This window comes from Ursus arctos, unplaced genomic scaffold (genome assembly GCF_023065955.2).
Source record: "Ursus arctos isolate Adak ecotype North America unplaced genomic scaffold, UrsArc2.0 scaffold_11, whole genome shotgun sequence".
NCBI classification, from domain to species: Eukaryota; Metazoa; Chordata; class Mammalia; order Carnivora; family Ursidae; genus Ursus; species Ursus arctos.
The window spans coordinates 16,280,380-16,299,628 of NW_026622775.1; the positions used below are offsets into that span (position 1 = coordinate 16,280,380).

At 40.9% G+C, this 19,249-nt stretch overlaps 1 protein-coding gene and 1 long non-coding RNA gene across 3 annotated transcripts in view; both read left to right on the top strand.

Moving 5' to 3' along the window:
• FGF2 (fibroblast growth factor 2) overlaps positions 1-19,249 on the top strand; it is a 67,681-nt gene that overhangs the window by 14,534 nt on the left and 33,898 nt on the right. The window lies entirely within an intron of this gene.
• LOC130543336 (uncharacterized) overlaps positions 1-19,249 on the top strand; it is a 41,869-nt gene that overhangs the window by 13,654 nt on the left and 8,966 nt on the right. Inside the window, exon 1 of the long non-coding RNA XR_008958621.1 lies at positions 1-18,072. This exon is cut by the window's left edge and continues 13,654 nt beyond it. This is a non-coding gene — a long non-coding RNA (uncharacterized LOC130543336). The remainder of the gene's footprint in view (positions 18,073-19,249) is intronic.

Here is a 19,249-nt window from a genome sequence, read left to right on the forward strand (position 1 = left end):
ATACTGAGAAAAGAAAACACAGGAGGTAGTGTATAGGGTAAAATAATAGAAGAATAGTAACATGCATAGCCTGGATGTGTTGATTTCAGTGGGGTATCTGACCAATTTTTTTTCCAGGTTCTGTAATATTTATACTGTTTTTTAAAAAGTTTTTATTTAAATTCCAGTAACATACACTGTTATAATAGTTTCAGGTTTACAATATAGTGATTCAACCCTTCCATACATCACCCTGTGCTCATTATGACAAGTGCGTTCCTTAATCCCCATCACCTATTTCACCCATCCCTCACCTACCTCCCCTCTGGTGACTATCAGTTTGTTCTCTACAGTTGGAGTCTATTTCTTGATTTGTCTCTCTCTCTTTCCCTTTGTTTATTTTATTTCTTAAATTCCACATATGAATGAAATCATATGGTATTTGTCTTTCTCTGACTCAATTCTCTTAGCATTATACTCTAGCTCTATCCATGTTGTTGCAAACAGCAAGATTTCATTCGTTTTTATTACTGAATAATATTCCATTGTGTGTATATATATAATATATAATAATGATATTCAATTGTGTATATATATCACACACACACACACACACACCACGTTTTCTTTATCAGTACATCAGCTGATGGACACTTGGGCTGCTTCCATATCTTGGCTAATGTAAATAATGCTGCTATGAACATAGGGTTGCATGTATCCCTTTGAATTAGTGTTTTGTATTCTTTGGGTAAATACCCAGTAGTGGAATTACTGGATCATGTGGTAATTCTATCTTTTACTTTTGGAGGAAATGCCATACAGTTTTCCACAGTGGCTGCACCAGTTTGCATTCCCACCAACAGCATGAGGGTTCCTTTTTCTCCACATCCATGCCAACTCCTGTTGTTTCTTGTTTTTTAATTTTAGTCATTCTGACAGGTATGAGGTGATACCTCATTGTGGTTTTGATTTGCTTTTCCCTGATGATAAGCGATGATGAGAATCTTTTCATGTATCCGTTGGCCATCTGTACGTCTTTGGAGAAATGTCTGTTCGTGTTTTCTGCCCATTTTTTAAATTGGTTGATTTGTGGGTATTGAGTTGTATAAGTTCTTTATGTATTTTGGATACTAACCCTTTATCAGCTATGTCATTGCAAATATCTTCTATTCTGTAGGTTGCCTTTTACTTTTGTTGATTGTTTCCTTTTTTGTACAGAAGTTTTTTATTTTGATGTAGTCCCAATAGTTTATTTTTACTTTTGTGTCCTTTGCCTCAGGAGATACATCTAGAAAGAAGTTGCTATAGGTGATATCAAAGAAGTTACTGCCTATGTTCTCTTCTAGGATTTTTATGGTTTCAGGTCTCACATTTAGGTCTTTCATCCATTTTGAATTTATTTTTGTGTATGGCATAAGAAAGTGGTCCAGTTTCATTCTTCGCATGTTGCTATCCAGTTTTCCCAGCATCATTTTTTGAAGAGACAATCTTTTTTCTTGGATATTATTTCCTGCTTTGTCAAAGATTAGTTGACCATATAATTATGGGTTTACGTCTGGGTTTTCTATTCTGTTCTATTGCTGTATGTGTCTTTTTTTGTGCCGGTTCTGTACTGTTTTGGTTACTACAGCATTGTAATAGAACTTGAAGTTCAGAATTATGATCCCTCCAGCTTTGCTTTTCTTTTTCAAGATTGCTTTGGCTATTTGGGGTCTTTTGTGGTTCTATTAAAATTTTAGGATTGTTTGTTCTCGTTCTGTGAAAAATGCTGTTGATATTTTCATATGGATTGCATTAAATGTATAGATTACTTTGGGTACTATGGACATCTTAATATTCTTCCGTTCTGTGAGCATGTATTGTCTTCCCATTTCTTTGTATCATCTTCGACTTCTTTCTTTGGTGTTTCTTAGTTTTTCAGAGTACAGGTCTTTCACCCCTTTGGTTGGGTTTATTTCTAGGTATCTTATTATTTTGGGTACAATTGTAAACGGGATTGTTTTCTTAATTTCTTTCTGCTGCTTCATTATTGGTGTATAGAAATGCAACGGATTTCTGTACATTGATTTTGTATCCTGCAACTTTACTGAATTCGTTTATCAGTTTTAGCAGTTTTTGGGTGCAGTCTTTATGATTTTCTATATACAGTATCACATCATCTGCCAATAGTGGAAGTTTTACTTCTTCCTTATACATTTGGATGCCTTTTATTTCTTTGTGTTGTCTGACTGCTATGGCTGGACTTCCAATACTATGTTGAATAAAAGTGGTGACAGTGGATATCCTTGTCTTGTTGCTGACCTTAGGGGAAAAGCTCTCCGTTTTTCCCCATTGACGATGATGTTAGCTGTGGGTTTTTCATATGTGGCCTTTATTATGTCGAGGTATGTTCCCTCTAAACCTACTTTGTTGAGGGTTTTCCTCATGAATGGATGTTGTACTTTGTTAAATGCTTTTTCTATGTTTATTGAAATAATCATATGGTTCTTATCTTTTATTGGTATGATGTATCACATTGATCAATTTGCAAATATTGAACCACCCTTGCAACCCAGGAATAAATCCCACTTGATCATGGTGAATGATTTTTTTTAATGTATTATTGAATTTGGTTTGCTAGTATTTTCTTGAGAGTTTTTGAATCTGTGTTCATCAGAGATGTTGGCCTGTAGTTCTCTTTTTTTAGTGGTGTTTTATCTGGTTTTGGTATCAGGGTAATGCTGGCCTCATAGAATGAATTTGGAAGTTTTCTATTTTCTGGAATAGTTTAAGAAGAATACGTATTAATTCTTTAATGTTTGGTAGAATTCACCTGGAAAGCCATCTGTTCCTGGACTTTTGTTTGTTGGGAGTTTTCTTGATTATTGACTCATTTTCTTTGGTGGTTATCTGTTCAAATTTTCTATTTCTTCCTGTTTCAGTTTTGGTAGTTTACCTGTTTCTAAGACTTTATCCATCTCTTCTTGGTTGTACAAACAAAGCATATAGTTTTTCATAATATTATGATTGTTTGTATTTCTGTAGTGTTTGTTGTTATTTCTCCTCTCTCATTTGTGATTTTATTTGAGTCCTTTCTCTATTTTTCATGGTAAGTCTGTCTAGAGGTTTATCAATTTTATTGATTTTTCTCAAAAAAACAGCTCCTGGTTCATTCATCTGTTCTATTATTTAGTTTCTATATCATTTATTTCTGCTCTGTTCTTTATTATTTCCTTCCTTCTACTGGTTTTAGGTTTGCTGTTGTTGTTCTTTTTATAGCTTCTTTAGGTATAAGGTTAGGTTGTCTGTTTGAGATTTTTCCTGCTTCTTGAGTTAGGCCTATATTACTACAAACTTGCCTCTTAGAACCGCTTTTGCTGCATCCCAGAAGTTTTGGACTGTTGTGTTTTCATTTTCATTTGTTTCCATGTACTGTTTTGTTTCTTTTTTTATTTCCTGGTTGACCCATTCATTGTTTAATAGTATGTTATTTAACCTCCATGTATATGTGGTTTTTCCAGACTTTTTTCTTGTGGTTGACTTCTTGTTTCATAGTGTTATAGTTAGAAAATATGCATGGTATGATTTTGATCTTCTTGAATTTGTTGAGGCTTGTTTTATGGGCAAATATGTGACTTATCCAGAGAATGTTCCATGTACACTTGAAAAGAATGTGTATTCTGTTTTAGAATGGAATGTTCTAAATATATCTGTTAAATTCATCTGGTTCAGGGTGTCATTCAAAGCACTTGTTTCCTTGATTTTCTGTTTAGATGTTCTGTGTATTGATATAGGTGGGGTATTAAAGTCCCCTACTCTTATTATCGATTAGATCCTTTATGTTTGTTTTTAACTGTTTTATGTGTTTGGGTGCTCCTATGTTGGGTGCATAAGTATTTACAATTATTGTACCTTGTTGGATTGTCCTCTTTATTATTATGTAGTGTCCTTCTTTGTCTCTTGTTACAGTCTTTGTTTTGAAGTCTACTTTGTCTGATATCAGCATTGCTATTCTGGCTTTCTTTTGACATCCATTTGCATGATAGATGTTTCTCACCCCCTCACTTTCAGTCTGCAGGTGGCTTTAGGGCTAAAATAGGTCTTTTGTAGGCACCATATAAATGAGTCTTTTTAAAAAATTCATTTTATCTTTTGATCGGGGCATTTAGTCCATTTATATTCAAAGCAATTATTAATAGATTTGTATTTATTGTCATTTTATTATTTGTTTTATGGTTGTTTCTGAAGATTTTTTTCTGATCTTTTCTTGTCTTTCTCCCATGGTTTGCTGATTTTCTTTAGTATTATAATTGGATTTCTTTCTCCTTATTTTTTGCATATTTATTAGTCATTTTTGATTTATGGTTACCATTAGGTTTGTATATAACTTCTGCATGTGGCAGTCCGCATTAAGTAGATGGGCATTTAAGTTTGAACCCATTCTTTACCTCTCTTCTCCATGTTTTAGATAATATGCTGTTATATTTTATATTCTTTTATTTTGTGAATTTCTTGACTGATATTTTTTTTACAGAAATATTCATTTTTTTCTTTTCCTGCTTTTGTGTTTTCTACCTTATACTGTCACTTTTAGTTTCTCCTTTCCACTTAGAGATTCCCCTTAATATTTATTACAGGGTTGGCTTAGTGGTCATGAATTCCTTTAGTATTCGTTTTTCTGGGAAACTCTTTATCTCTCCCTGTGTTCTGAATGAGGGTCTTGCTTGGTAGAATATTCTTGGCTGCAGATTTTCCCATTCATGTTACTGCCCTCTGGCTTGCCAAGTTTCTGTTTAACAACCTCCTGTCAACCTTACAGGTTTTCCCTTATAAGTTACTGTCTTTTGTCTTGCTGCTTTTAAATTTTTTTCTTTATCACTATAATTTGAAAATTTCATTACAATATGTCTTTTTTTTTTTTTTTTTTTTTTAAAGATTTTATTTATTTATTTGACAGAGATAGAGACAGCCAGTGAAAGAGGGAACACAAGCAGGGGGAGTGGGAGAGGAAGAAGCAGGCTCATAGCGGAGGAGCCTGATGTGGGGCTCGATCCCTTAACGCCGGGATCACGCCCTGAGCCGAAGGCAGACGCCCAACCGCTGTGCCACCCAGGCGCCCCGTCATTACAATATGTCTTTGTGTGGGTCTGCTTTTGTTGATTTTGATGGGAGTTCTGTGTGCCTCCTGGATAGGGATATATGTTTTCTTCCCAGATTATGGAATTTTTCAGCTGTTATTTCTTCAAATAAATTCTCTGCCCCCTTTTATCTCTCTTCTTCTTCTGAGACTCCTATAATGCAAATGTTATTATGTTTGATGGACTCACTGAGTTCTCTAGGTCTATTTTCATTTTGCATAATTCTTGTTTCTCTCTTTTGTTCAGCTTGATTCTTTGTATTACTCTGTCTCGTAGGTTATTGATTCATTCCTCTCCTTCTTCCATCCTGCTCTTCATTCCGTCAAGCATGTTTCTCATTTCATTTTTGTGCCCTTTGTCTCTGCTATGTTATTCCTTATCTCTGTGTTACAGGTCTTACTCATGTCTTCCATTCTTTTGTCAAGTCTAGTGATTGTTCTTATGATCATTACTTTAAATTCTCTATCAGGCATGTGACTTATATCTTTTTCAGTTAGATCTCTGGCCATGGTCTTGACCTGTTCTTTTGTTTGGGATGAATTTCTCTGTCTTCTTATTTTGTCTAATAAGTCTCTTTGCATGTTTATTTGTGATAGGACAGGCAGCTATATTTCCTGTTCTTGAGGGTAATGACCTTATGAAGAAGAGGTCCTGTAGTGTCCTGCCATGTAGTGTCCCCTGCTCCCCAGGGCCTGGTGCTTCCAGGAGTGTCTCCAATGTGTGCTGTATGTGCTCTGCTCTTTTGTCCTGGCCGCTTCATCCTCCGGCCAGTTGTCTGCAGAGGCTCTCTATGTGTGTTGTGGGCAGTGTTTGGTCCCTGGCCTGAAGGTGATGCATTTTAACTAGGTGTGCCTGGTGTATTTGTGAAATGAGTCTTGTCACCACCACTGTGGAACTGAGGACCTGCAAAACTCCCCTATCAGGAGCTGTGGTGTGGGCAGGAGTTTGGGCCGGTCTTCTGGGGGAGGGGTCTGCTGTGCTGGGACTGAGACAAGTGTGATTGGGAGGGGCGGTTTCACTGGGGTGGGGTGGGGCTTGGTGTAAGCAAGTTAGGTAGCCAGTGTCTGAGCTGTGCTCCTTCCTGCAGGTGGCTGGGGAGGGAAATGATGCCCACCAGTTCCTTTGTTTCTTGAGGCATCTCTCTGTGAATGCGCCTCTCTGGGACATGCTCTGAGATAAGTAGCTAACCTCCCCGGTGTGCCCCAGATGCTCTTAAAATCACCATTTCCATGCTGTATGTCCATAGGCTGTTTGTCCTGCCTTTTTCTCCAAGAGCAGAGCAATGCCTTCTGACCTCTCCCAGAGCCAAGCATGCTGACCTTTAAAACTGCAGGCTTTAAGTCACACTGGTTGCAAGAACTCATGAAATTGGCTTTCTGAGCCAATTGCTGTGGTGATTTGTTTCCCCTTGGGCTCCCCTGTGTGTTAGTTTGTCTCTCGCCCTTCTCTACTACTGTGACTCCCTCTCCACCCCGTTGGCCATGATTCATTTCTCTCCCAAGCCATGTCTCTGCACTTCCTACCTTCTTTGATGTGTCCTCTTCTCTACCGTTAGTTGTGGAGTTTGTTCTGCCAGTCTTCAGGCAGTTTCTGGGGCATTTAGAATGATTTGATAGTCATCACTTGTATTCACGTGACAAGGGGAACCTGGGGGCCTCCTACTCCTCTGCCATTCTTTCTCTCTCCTGACTGAATTTTTCATACCAACATTTTATAAAAGAAGTGTGTTTTCTTTGGGAGAGCGTCTAGAGTTTTTCATGTTTTGGCGTGTTGGGCCAGGCCCATGAACCCCCTCACTTTTAATGAACAGGAAGGCAAAAAAATTAAAGATAAAACTGGTGACAGGGATTTATTGTTATGATCTAAAAGTATTCTTAATATATAGCTGACCCTATTCTCCAATTACCACCAAAGTGATGCTTTAGATTCTTATTCTAAATCAAAGTTATAATTTTGGTGAGACCCTCCACCTAACTTTTAACAGCAATGTAGTTAATTTCCCTGTGCAACAAGAGAATTCATTTAGTTATTTACATACATGTTTTGCAACAAGGAATTTTTCTTGGAAGTCACTTCAGGAAGTTACATTACTGAAAGTGAGATATTCTTTGAGTGTTCTAATGAGATTAGAAGAAAAAAATAGTTGGGATATCTGTTTGGTTACACCTACATTGCATATTTTCCAGACTTAAATTATTTTTGGCCTTGTTTAATGATGTAGAACTGTAGAGCTTTTATGTTGTAGAATTCTGAAAAAGTTTGGCCTGGTTACCCATGAGTATCACCTCCAGAAGTGGGGTTAGGCACCTCTGTTTTTGCACAAGGAGCCTAACACCCATCATGGCTGACAGTTAAAACATCTGGTCCTGCTCTAGGTAGCACAGAGAGTGGAACTTTTTAGAAGACCTGATGTGGGGAATAATATTTATGGAAGCCTGACTCAAGGATATATAGTATATCTTTACTTCGGGTTGGAGAGTCCAACTTGAGGGGTCCATCCGTGGACGAGCTTTGATTCCTTAAAAATAAGTGCAAAATATTATGCTGGGGTGTTTTTCTGCGAGGATACATGGCGTTTTATCAAGATTCTCAGAGTTGTCCATGATCCAAAATATGTTAAGGACAGTACACCAGAATCACCGTATCTTCTAATTAGCCTGACCAGCAATGAGAACCAGTTTGAATGTGTTGGTTGGTGTGAACCTTTAGCTTATGGTGACTGGTTTTTGAGTATAACTTTGCCTGTATGAAACTCATCTCTGTTAATTCTAAGATGTGTTTAAAGCTGCTGTTTATCTCATTTCATAGTGCCCACTTTGAGGTCCCTTGGGAAAAATTGCTCTTTGGTAACTGTGTCAGGAGTAGTTACCCTTCTCCTTCACAGCCAGTTTGTTTTAACTTTACTGTCTCTGAGAAACTTGTTACTGCTATGGGCTTCTAGAAAGCCAAATATGTGGTCTGCTTCTTGCATGTATAATGATCTCAATCCTAGCTTCACCAGTTGTCAGCACTTGAATTTGTTTGCCTCATTTAAAAACCATTTTTAACATTTTTTTTGTCTTGGTATGTTGTCAATATCTTTGTAACTCATCTTACATATTATTTGGGACCTGACAAGTTTTACCTCAATAAAAATAATGTATTTATTGGTTTGTTACTTTATCCACAGCTGTCTAATTTATTGTCATGTATAGCATTAGATACTGGGAATTAAGTCCGGTGAGAGAGGCCCATACCCCCTTAAAACATGTATCGTCTGGGAGGACAAGAGAAGAGGTAAAATGTTATGCCTGCTGTGCTTCTGTTGTGTCCTTGTGTCGTAGCAAGGTGAGGTCATTCCAAGGAGGATAGTCAGTTCTGACAGGAAAGTCAGAAAAGGCTTGGAACAAGAGTTACTGCTCAACTGGGTCCTGGGAGGCAAGTAGGTGTTACCACCAAAAAGTGATGCCTTAGATTTTTATTCTAAATCAAAGTTACAACTTTTTGGTAGACCCTCCACCCAACTTTTAACAGCAAGGTGGCTAATATACCCATTCAGCAGAAGTCATTTACTTATTTACATGTATGTTTTGCAAGTCAACTAATTTTTGTTGGAAGGCAAATAAGGGCATGAAGGCCAAGGAAACCGTACCAGGTCTGGTATGTTTTGGAAACTGCAAATAGTTCGGCATGCCTGGAGTATAGGGTTATGGTAAACAGCAAGGCCAGCCACGTAGGAAGGGCCTGGGTTCTGATGGGCCTTGGAAACCATGCGGAACAATTTGATCTTTATCCTTGAGGCCGTGAGGAGTCAATGAAATATATTTTTTTAAGATTTTATTTATTTATTTGACAGAGATAGAGACAGCCAGTGAGAGAGGGAACACAAGCAGGGGGAGTGGGAGAGGAAGAAGCAGGCTCATAGCGGAGGAGCCTGATGTGGGGCTCGATCCCATAACGCCGGGATCACGCCCTGAGCCGAAGGCAAATGCTTAACCACTGTGCCACCCAGGCGCCCCCAATGAAATATTTTAATCAGGGGAATAGGAGTATCAGATTTGGGCTTTGTAAAATCACTTGGGTGTGTGGGATGGGTTGGAGAGTGTAAGGCTGGGAGTAGGGAGGACAGTTAGGAAATTATTAAAGTAGTCCGATTGAGAAACGTAAGTCTCCCACCATAGCCTAGGACACTGTAAGTGATGTGTGTGCACCGGAGTGGAAGGGTCTTCATTTTGTCAGGAGAAGAAAGGAAATTATTGGAGCAATACTGAAAATTTTACCCTATTAATGAAAACGCATACACACGAAAGGGTTATATACTTACGGACTATTTAAGACTAAGATCTGAAAAGGATACACACTGAACTGCTAACAAGTGGTTATAACTTTGAAGAGGAATGGAATTGGGAGAGAAGAGATGAAGGCAAATCTTTACTTCTTTACCCATTTATTGAGAAAAATTTTAAAATAATACATCCATACATTATTTCCATAACAGTTTCTGAGCAGAATGAATGGGGACTGAGGGAGTGGAGGCAGGTGCTGGGTACTATTCTCTCGGGTAGGAATGTGAAGGGATGGAGACAAGTGAGATAGTGACCTCCAGGTTATGTCTCAGGAGGAGTGGGTGGACACAGCACATCAGCTGACCGTTAGCACTGCGCTCAGGCCTGTGCCTTCCCGTTAGAAGGAAGCCACTTCTCATTCACCCGTCCCTTGGCTTCTCTCCTCTTCATTCCCACTCGAGGGATGTGTGGCCTTGGTTACTCTCACTGTAACTGCTTTACTTTGCTAAGGGAAATGATGCTTAGTTAGTACTTGAAAGCAGAGCATTACTTCTAACTTACTGCATGGTCTAAGTCCAAGCACACCGAAAGTCTAACTCTGAACGTGTTCTGCATAATACATGTTACTTTTCTAAAGTGTGAAAATCATAACTGTGTTCTTTGGGAAACTCCTATACTGACGGAACAATGATGTGGGACCGATGCGAAGGGACTGAATCAGAACACACAGGAAGGGACATGTCACTGTGTTCTGGGCGTGATGTACAAGCAGCGTGGCTCACCGGAGGTCAGCCTGGCTTCTGAGTGCCATCAGAGGCGAGCCCTGCGGGGGGAGATGCTGCTGCTTAGGGCTACAGCCGGACAGGTGCTCTCTCCTGATGACTTAGCAATTTGATTTTTAGGAGGCCTGTATGAGTGATGGTTTTCCAGAGAAACAGAAGAAATAGGAGAAACACGTGAGATAGAGCGGGAAGGAGAAGGGGAGGGAGAGAGGGAGGGAGAGATTTATTTTAAGGAATTGGTTCCTGTGATTATGGAAGCTGGCAGCCTGTCAGGCTGGACACCTAGAGAAGAGCCAGGGTTGTGATTGAATTCCAAAAGCCATCTTCTGGCAGAATTCCTTCTCATTCAGGGAAGGTCAGTCTTTTGTTCTATTCAGGCCTTCAACTGATTGGATGAAGACCCCCCCACATTGTAGAGAAGGGTTATCTGTTTTACTCAAAATCTAGTGATTTAAATGTAAATCTCATCCAAAAAACATCACAGAAATATCCAGAATAATGTTTGACCAAATATCTGCATATCATGGCCCAGCCAAAGTGACACACAAAATTAACAATCACAGGGCCCTTACTGGCATAAATTCTAGAGTGACCTGAGGTATCCAACCCTGGCTTGGATAGGACCAACTTATTCACTGTGATGCCCAAGGACGTGAGTCAGAGAGTTCCTGACAGAGGACTAGACTGGCCTCCTATTAATACTGAGAGGTTTCATTTTGCTTTGGTCCCCAGCTCATCACTGAAGCACTAAGGAGGCTCCCCCTTATATGACTGGTGCTTGCCATGGGACATGGAGTCTAGCTCCTTTCTCTCTCTCTCCCCCACCACCCTCCTCATCTTCCTTTCCCTCCCCCTCCTCTTCCTATTCTTTCTCTTCCTCCTCACCTCCTCCTCTTCGTCTCCTCCTCCTTTTTCCCCAAACCCCTTCCTCCCCCTTCTTTAATACGGTTGGCACATAGCATTATATGAGTTTTAGGTATACAACATAATGATTTGATATACGTTTACATTGCAAAATGATTATCACAGTTTAGTTAATATCCATCACCTCGTGTAGTTATAGATTTTTTTTCTTGTGATGAGAACTTTTAGGATCTACTCTTTTAGACACTTTCAAATTATGATACAGATCACTAATTATAGTTACCATGCTGTACATTGTAACCCCAGGACTTACTTATCTTATTAATTGGAAGTTTGTACCTTTTGACCACCTTGACCCATTTGCCCACCTTCCTACTCCCTGCCTCTTGGAACCACTAATCTGTTTCCTGCATCTATGAGCCCATTTGTTTTTTAGATTCTACATACAGTATGTCTTTGTCTGTCTGACTTATTTCATGGAACATAATACTCTCAAGGTTCATTCATGTTGTCACAAATGGCAAGATTTTGTCCTTTTTTTATGGCGGAATAATAATTCATTGTGCGTGGGTGTGGTGTGCATGTGTCTATCACATTTTCTTAATCCATTTACCCGTTGACGGGCACTTAGGTTGTTTCCATGTCTTGGCTATTGTAAATAATGCTACAATGAACATGGGGATGCAGATACCTTTTTAGATGGTGATTTGTTTTCTTTAGATAGATACCCAGAAGTGGAATTGCTGGATCATACGGTGTTTTTAGTTTTGATTCTTTGAGGAACCTCCATAAGCGTCTTTCATTTTTCTGGTTTTCTTTTCCTTTCCCGGACATGTATGGGTTAACTTTGCTTCTTTAGGATTCCTGAAACCCAGAATGATGATCCTGTTCTAGAAGAAAGAGGGTTATTAGAGCAAACAAACAGAGGAGCCCCAGCATGATCACAGTGATACACGTGGAGCTGTTTCAGGCTGCTTTTGTCCGTGATCGTGGTAGGACTGCTGTCCCTGGTCTCTGTCTACCGCCATCTGCCCCAAGGGCTGCCTTGCTCTTCTCTTTTCATAAACTGAACTGGGCCTCGAGGCCTGTTCCTGAGGATTGGTCAGCACAGGGGAGTGGAGGCTGTAGTCTGATTGGTTAGGACAAGTGCTAGTTTTTTTAAAGTCCCATTCTGGGCCATTACGGGGAAGGTCTGTTGCTTCTGTCATAGCATCAACCTCTTTTCTTGTAGAGGAAAATCACCATTGATTAGAAGAAGCAGGGATGTCAGCCTAACTGGAGGCCTTTCTGCTGTAGGTTTTCGAGCCTCATGGGAAGTCCAGGACGACATATCTGGATCTCCCTGGCCCTGCCGAGAGAGAGCTGGGGATGCGAGGGAGTGGGATTAGGTGCTGGGCCAGCAGCAGGGGAGTTCTTCCACGGTCTGCACATCTTCCTTATCTGCACCCTGGACACTTGGACAAGGCTCACGCCTCCTTCACTGGCTCTCCTTATCTTTATGACCTCAGGGGCAAAGGGACTTCCTACCGGGAAGCTAAAAGGCCATAGCAGAATGCCACCAGCTACACAGGGATTTCAGTGTGCCGATTTTGTAGCAAAATGGCACAACATGACAAACTCTCTTTGGGAGCTTGGTTGCTATTCCTGGTGGTGAGAAAATAAGAGTTGTAGATGTTGGGACAGGAAGCCAGAAAAAGGCTTCATACACCAGGAGGGGAGAGGCCTGATGCCAGTTGAAAATGGCTGTTCAGAAGAAATTAGCTGGACCCCAGGGTGCTTAGCTTCCAGTAGTGTCGCAATGGCCTGTGGTGACGAGCAAGCCCTTAGGATTTAAATGTTGCAAGGGAGAGAGGTCTGGATGGCATAAGAAAACATCTTTGGGTAGAGAGCCTAGTTTCTGTTTTTAAAAACATCAGCATTGGAACAGGTGATCTCCAAGGCATCTTCCTGGCTTAATAATTCTTTCCATGAATCCAAAAAAATGAAATCGGAAGTTTGATCCTTTGTATTGCCCAGCTGAAAGACTATGGCTAGATTCTGAATAATATTTTCTTCATGTGAAAATCACTGTTCCCTTAGAGGTAGAAAGTAGTATACTTTAGAAATTCTTGGGAAAAATAGTTATAGTAGAATGTGTGGGTTACGTAAAATGAGATGTATCTGTGTCTGGTCTTGGAACAGTTTACTTGTGAGGGCCAGACTCCCTTCCAAGCCCGAGACAAGAAATTTCAATTCAGGGCATCTCAAACGGAATCACTTTCCATGTCTCAAACCTTTCTTTATTCGTCCAAAAATAATACTGAGATAGTGTTGGATGCTTTTATAGATGTCTGGGTTTTTTTTTTTTTTTTTTTTAAATCTTACTCAGCCTCATATATCTTTCGAAAGAAGCAGAAAGAATAAGTCAGGGGAGCAGACAGAGTAAGGGAGGTGGAAAGTGGAAGAGGAAAAGGAAGAAAGGAAAAACAAATACGCCCCCAAATGCGCAAGAGATGATCTAGGCTGAAACAGACTTTCACATTCAAAACTTGTAAATAATGAGTTGTATGGGACTCTTGGCGTGCTCCTGAGAGAGTGGTTCCAAGTCTGACAAGGAGAAAGGAGCAAAAAAACCCAAAGTGACAGTTCTCGTGGCGCAGGGGAAGGACGTATATTCAGTGATTGTGATTTTAGCTCCTTTTTAAGGGATGGAAGTAGGACTACTAGAGCCTGAGCTCTATTTGCTTTACTACTTGTGTACTTTTATGACCTTTTTTCTTAACTTTGCAAACTATAGTAATTAACTCTTTGTCTTTTGATTATAAAGAATGAGGAGAGATCATATAAGATTTTCTTTGGGAACATAAGACCTCTTATTTCTTGGTATTTTCATCAATTCCCCTGCTTTTCCACCACCCCCTTTACCCCCACACAGCTAATTACTTGGAACAAGGCACCATTGTAGCATTATTTCAACCAGCTATACCTTGAGGAATGGCAAATGAAGAAGCGATAGTGACCCACGTCACAGAAACTATGTGGTTCAGCGTCCAGCAGTAGGCGGGGAGGGGCTGCTGATCTTTGGCCCTAGGTCACTACCAACCCTGGACTTGCTTCCTTATCTTTAACTGAAAAGTCTGGACTAGATGATTTCTATGGACCAAGCTCCAAGGATTTTTGGCTCAAATTCTGCTGGAGGTTCAAAGAATCAGTTTCTGGGAAGACTGATAACGTCATAAGGAATAGGCATGGCCAAAGGACAAGCGTAGGAGCCCAAAGAGGGCACTTCCTGTCGGGCCTGTGCCCGGAGATGGCCAGAGTGATCCTAAAGTGATAGACACGTGAGGCCAGACTCCTCCAGCCCATAGGTGGCTCTAAATGTGGCTCTAGGAGCCGCTGTTGTTATCAGAGTGGAGTACAGAGGTAGGACGACAAGCAGGAGCTGGCCTTCTACATAGGGGCTAGAAGTGATTTCTTAGCAAGAATGTGTTGAACAGCTATCCTTGAAATTAGAGAAAAATTCAAAACTGTGGTCAAGTGATTGTTCTTTCCAGCCCTAGCCCTACCTTCAGTGCTTTTATTTATTCTCACTTCTTTGTTAAGGTCATTCTCATAGATTCATTTTTCACATTTGTGCAGGTAACTGGTAGATCTGGGTTTGTGTCTCAGCTGTGCCTCTTTTTTTTTTTTTTTAAGATTTATTTATTTATTTGAGAGAGAGAACATGTAGCAGGGAGGGGGCAGGGGGACAGGGAGAGAATCCCAAGCAGACGCTGCACTGAGCACAGAGCCTGACGCGGGGCTCGATCTCACGATCCTGAGATCACAACCTGCGCCAAAACCAAGAGTCAGACACTTAACTGACTGCGGCACCCATGCACAGTTGTATGATCTTGGGTATGTTGCTTAGTTTCTTTAAATACCAATTCCCCCGCCAGGCTAGTGGTGATAATAGCTACTAAAAGCTACTGTGTTAGAACTGTTGGGAGTATTAACACCGAAGGACACAGGCAGAGAATTTAGTTAATCGTGCCCTCAGGTAGGAAGCCCTAATGGATGTTAGCGGTGACAGTTTATTATTCCTGAATCTCCCTGTTACACCCTTGTATCTCCTCTGCACTCCAGCACTCCAGTCAGCTCCTGCTGTCTAACACATGTTTCGAAACCTAACGGCCTAAAATAACCATTTGATTATTTCTCACGATGATGTGGATTGACTGGTTCAGCTGGACAGGTTTTCTGCTGGTATAGTTTGGGATTTCCCACGCATCTGCAGTCAAAGGGGGGCTGGGTAAGGAGTATCTAAAAAGGCTTTACTCACATGTCTGTCACCTTGCCGGGGGTAACTGGCAGCCTGTGGATCTCCGTTTCTTCATGCGGTCTGTCCTTGAGACTAGTGTGAGCTGCTTTACGTAGCGGCTGCATCCCCCGAGCAAAGTTTCCGAGAGCGTAAGCTCAAGTGCGTAAGCGCTGTGTGCATCATGTTTGCTAATAGCCCACGGACCAAACCCAGTCCGCGTGGCCCAGGACTGGAGTCAGTACGGGCAGAGGCTACATGAGGTATGACCATCAAAGGTGTGGTTCATGGGAGCCACCAAAATAAGTCTACCACATCCAGTTTCAAAATTGCTGCTGTCTGGAAAACATCTGCTTCTGGATGTCACTCCGTTGGCTTGAGCCTAACTAGCTTCACTTCCAATCAAATGAGCAGGTCATTGTTTTCACTGTTTTTTTGATGAGCATGGAGCTGCTGCTGGGTCAGAAGCTGGATATCCTGATTCGATCAACTTTCTCCCCAAATTATTTCACTTCAGTTTTCATATTTCCAAGTTGAAATCTAAACACAACTCCCCCCCCCCTTTTTTTAAACCAAAATTCAGACTTCATGAAACCCCGGCGTTTATTCCTTTGTTCTCCCCTCACTGCCACCATCACAGTCCACATTCTTCTTATCTTACACATGAACAGCTCCAATAACCTTTCAGTTAGGTTTTCTTTAAACTCTACTTTTAGTCTGATGCATTTCTTTTCCAGAACCTGCAGTATGTTTATCATTCTTGTTGTCTTAACCTTCCTGCTTGTTTTTTCTGAGGCCCTTAGTTATCTGACCCATAGTTATACATTTCTACAAGATTTTTTTTTCTTTTTTACTATTATATGTCATTCACACTCCAGAATCAGAGAGTAAGGAGGGAAGATACTTAAAGTATGTTTAAATCTGTCTACACTATAAATACCTTAGAACACAGAGAGGAATGGAGGGAGCCAATGTGGAGACAGAAAAAGACCTGAAAACAAGAAATAAAATGGAAGTGTTGCTATTTGCATTTTTGAGAATTAGGTAGGAGGAAAAAGGGGGATCAGGTATTTCAGGGGATTTGAAATTAAATCCCCTTTACTGGAATTCCTTAATTTAAAAAACTCGTGCACTATCTTTTGTTCATTGCACTACTCCTGACGCAGTTGTGTCATACATCCACAGTCTTTTTTTTTTTTTTCCCCACAAGCTTTTTTATTGTTAGTGGTGCCAGGGTGTTATGTTCTCATGCTGTGGTTGGTACACCGGAAGTGCTTTATAAATGTTTGTTAGATGCAGACTGTAAACAAAACAGTTAAATCCATACATGTGTAAATTAAATAGGCATCAACAAAGTCAAATACAAGGGTGCATTTTTTTATATGTTAAATGTAGAGAGATGCAGAACCTAGGTTTATGAATTCACTATGAAATATAGACATCTTATCAGCGCTCAATACATGTACTCTTGACACTGAGACTAGAGCAGGGGGTAACGAAGGCTTGGCTAGTTAGACCGCAGGGGGCGTACCTGTCTCTTCTGTGGTTAGAGTATATAGAACGTGTTGGGAATATGGGAAGAGAAAGCCACGGTATTTTTTTTTTCTTTTTTAGATCTATGAGCCTTTGGATCAGATAACATTTTTAAAATGGGCGTTGATTAAATAGCTTCCTGTTCATTTGAGGAAATAACATTTTAAAGTGATAAACATAGAAAAGGCATTATCCTAAGGAGGTTTGACCAGCATACTCAGTTATTCACTGAATTATTTTGATACCGTTCATTTCCATCCCAGGACATAGTACTTTTGTGAAACCAGTCAAAGTATTTAACCTCAGTAATTGAGATATTGTGTAGGGATATGGCAAACACTTTTGAAGAATCTTTCCCTCCCCTCCAGCTTTTAACCATTAATTTCAAATATCCTATTTTAGAGAACTCAACTGCAGAGTAGTCCACTTAACTTTATTAACTTGGACTTCAGGGCAGGGACATTCTCAGGGGTGGAACCACAGTTTTTAACTGGGATCCTGTTTTCTTCTTTTAAATCCTCAGCACAGCTGAAGAAGGGGTCCTGTTTCTTACTGGAGACTTTCAGGCAAAGGAGCTGTTTCCAGCTTCCTACTAAATCCACCCAGCTATGTCATGCAGGGGATGCAGGGAAGAATTTTCCTTGGGAGGGCCTCCTCAGAAGTTTTGGAGATGGGCCTTGAGCTCTTGGCTGGAATCAGGGTTTTCCGAAGCGGAGTCTGTGTACTGCTCGTCACTGATTGGGAGACGTGCTGCCTGGGCTATTTTCATGAGAGTCAAATAAAACTCTCTTGTCTTAAGCCTGCTTTGAAAGGTGTTTTCCTAATGATTTTACCAGTCAAAGAGAATGACTGTGTGGGAGAGCGTAGTTAAATAACTGGAACACTCTGGGCAGCTTCCCTTCTCCACCCTGTGCCCCTATTCGCCTCCTCCCCGCCCCCCCCCAAAGCTCCTCCTTTCCCGGGCACACACTTGCTGCTCTGTTTTCTGTTCTGGAGCTGCCTGAATTGTATGATTTTTATAGATGAATGTGAACTTTTCAATCCAGAAGGAAGGGCCAGGAACACAAACAGTCCAGCTAATTGGCATTCCCCCTGGGGGAGGAGCGTGACCAGCCAACCAAGCTGGTTGCATTATCTCCATGGGGCACCTAACTTTGAGAGAACCCTCAGGCTTTCTCAAATCATCCAAGAAGCATTTCAAAAAGAGAAAGAATCGCCAAGAAAAGGCTGTAATCAGGAGGTGCTCCATTTCTTGGGTATGTTGGATTGATTGCAAAAATACTTGCTTGTGGCAGCTTCTATTTTTATTGTGAATCTTATCTGTGCTGTTTGTGATTTCAGAGTACTCCAGCCAGGTTAATAGCCTTTGAAGAGACATTTCAAATTGGTGACCCACAAGCCAGATCAAATTACCATCATAGACTGTGTGTGTGTGTGTGTGTGTGTGTGTGAGAGAGAGAGAGAGAGAGAGAGAGAGAGAGAGAGAAGTGGGGAGGAAGGGAGGGGGAAAGAAGGAGGATGGGGAGTAGGGAAGATTCAAACTCTGCACTTGATTGGGACTGAGTAGTGGCTGCCCCACTAGCTGGAGACATGTGTCCTATAGTCCATGACCGTCCCCACTCCCCCCTACTCCCCTTCATCTCATCACTCAAGCTGATTCGTCATCTGTGTTACTTGCATAGTTCCTGTAGGCCTTTGAGTTAGCTACCCTGGTTTTAGTATAAGCGTTTTCATTTTTCATAGTGTTCCTTGAATGCTGAACTCCGTTTATTCTGAGACAAACCAAAGGGGTTAAGGACGTCTCAAGAATTAATTTGTATTATAGAACTACAATTTAGGCACCTCAGCAGTTGTTTCTCGGTGAAAATATTTGTCAGCTATAGCAGTGGCTGACCCTGACTGAAGGTCTGACTTTGAACATTTGTTCCATGTTAGGATATTGACTTCCTCAAGGGCCTGTCTGTTGCTGGCCTCCAACAACAGAGCAGCTCTTCTAAAGCCCAGAAGGCCTCTGCTGGAAGAAATCTCACAAGTAGCCTAGATGCCTGCCCCAGGGGCCAGTGAGCTTCCTGCTAACTCAGTAAACATTGTAGGAGATACAAAGAAATCTGAAGTGATCACATGTTCTGTATTCACCAGAGCAGTTCTCGGAGTTCTTTTGCTAATGAAAAATATAAAAATCTGTGGACATTCAGCTATGTGAGGCACACACAAAAAATCTTTTTTTCTTGTCTTTGTACCCCTTCCACCACCTAATGTTTTAATATGGCAACAGGTAGCACAAGTGATATTTGAGCATATTTCTGTCTTCTGACCCTTGTATCCTCACCTTCTAGTGGAAGTGTTCAGAGGCTGTGAAGAAGAGAATGGAAGAAATGGAGAACCCATGGTCATAGAATAGCCCACAGACCACATAATCAGCCTCTGAATAAC